Raw genomic sequence first — 1,640 nt, 5'->3', positions numbered from 1 at the left:
GGCGGCAACGACCGGCTCCGGGTCCGGCTCCTCGTCGCTGCTGCCGCCGCTGGAGGCGGCGCGCCGCCGGCCGCGGAAGTTGCGCGGGGGACGCCGGAACATTCCGCTCGGCGAAGGGGCCGCGCAGCGCCCGCGCAAACCGCCTCACCCGCGCGCATGCGCGACGACGCCGAAACTCCGCCTCCGCCTCGCGCAAACCCCGCCCCGCGGCGCAAACCCGCCTCCGGGCGGGACGGGGCAGGGGGAACAGCTGTCCAATGAGGGCGAGGAGGCGTGTCCCGCGTGTAACCGTCGGGGAGCCGGAGGGTGGGCGGCAGCGGGTGCTGTGAGGGGCTGAGGGGAGCGGGGGACGTGGCCCGGGGGTGGGCAGCAGAAGGCGCTTTGCTGGTAATTAATTGATGGCTGACGCGTGAAAATGAAATTTCTTTGAAGGGCCGTGGGCCTGTTTGCGGCAGGGGCTGCCGGCGGTGGGCGCTTCCCCTGCTTGGTGCTAGGGTGTCAAAAACTTACCCGGTTTTGTTTTATTACATGTAAAATTTATGATAATTTATAAATAATTTAAGATAAATTGCAAATAATGTCCAGTGATAATGACTATTCATACATAAACCTTTTTATAATTATTATACGTTATGTAAATTAACACGAATATATAATTACATAATTATTTATAAATAAAATAGCTATTTCAGCATTATTAATAATACAAACTAATAATAAATATACTTTATAATAATACATTGTTATGAATATGAAGTTTATTCCGCAACTTGTTGTCAAAAACTAATTGCACATTTTTATTCCTTTCTCTAGGTTTAGCTCACTGAAGGAGTCGGGCAGGTGCCAGCACTGGTGCGAGGGGAGGGGAACATATGGCTGGGAACAGAAGGAAGGTGGGATGGTGGCAAGCGATCACTTAAATTGCTTTGCATATTGAAGTGGTGTGCTGTAGCTTGTACCAGGCTTTCATTTCTGCGGTGCTGGCTTGAGCTATGTGTGGTGGGCTATGTGGAAACAAAGCACATCCAGCTTCAAATGAAACCATGACAGCTACACAGAGCAAGTCCTTCAAGTAAGGCCTTTGTGCCTCTCGAGAAATAACCAAAAATAGCGGATGTTTGAAATGTTCTTGCTTAAATTGCTCCACCTTTCTGTCCTTCATTTGTAAGATGAAGATACTAATATTAACTTGCCTCAGGAATCTTGTGAAGAGAAAGCTGCATTTGTGAAGCACCCATGACAGTAAGAACAACATAAAAACCCAAGAGAAAAATAACTAAAATATATTTCTACTAAGTAGTGGTTCTGAATGGTGTGTATTAAATAAAGCCCAAGGCTATACAATGAATAATGAGGATTATAAAAACTTTAAAGTAACAATTCAATAAGCACCATTCATCTTGCAAGCATTATTCATCTTCCGCACTGAAAAAGGTTGGGGGTCTGGTGAGAAAATAAAGTAGTTCTGCAAGCACTGGAACTAAACTTTTCTGTGGATTTGTGCCTTAAATTTGGGCCTATATCAGACTTATTATTGCAAGGTCTGATTCAAAGCTGCTTTAATCGCTGTGGAATTTATATGTGCTTTCCCTGTGTAGTTTCTCTGATGGAGGGATGAAGTCAAGGAGGATAGCCTGGAG

This window comes from Haliaeetus leucocephalus, unplaced genomic scaffold (assembly GCF_000737465.1).
Source record: "Haliaeetus leucocephalus isolate CR32 unplaced genomic scaffold, Haliaeetus_leucocephalus-4.0 Scaffold964, whole genome shotgun sequence".
Classification (NCBI taxonomy): domain Eukaryota; kingdom Metazoa; phylum Chordata; class Aves; order Accipitriformes; family Accipitridae; genus Haliaeetus; species Haliaeetus leucocephalus.
This window is presented reverse-complemented; position numbering follows the sequence as displayed.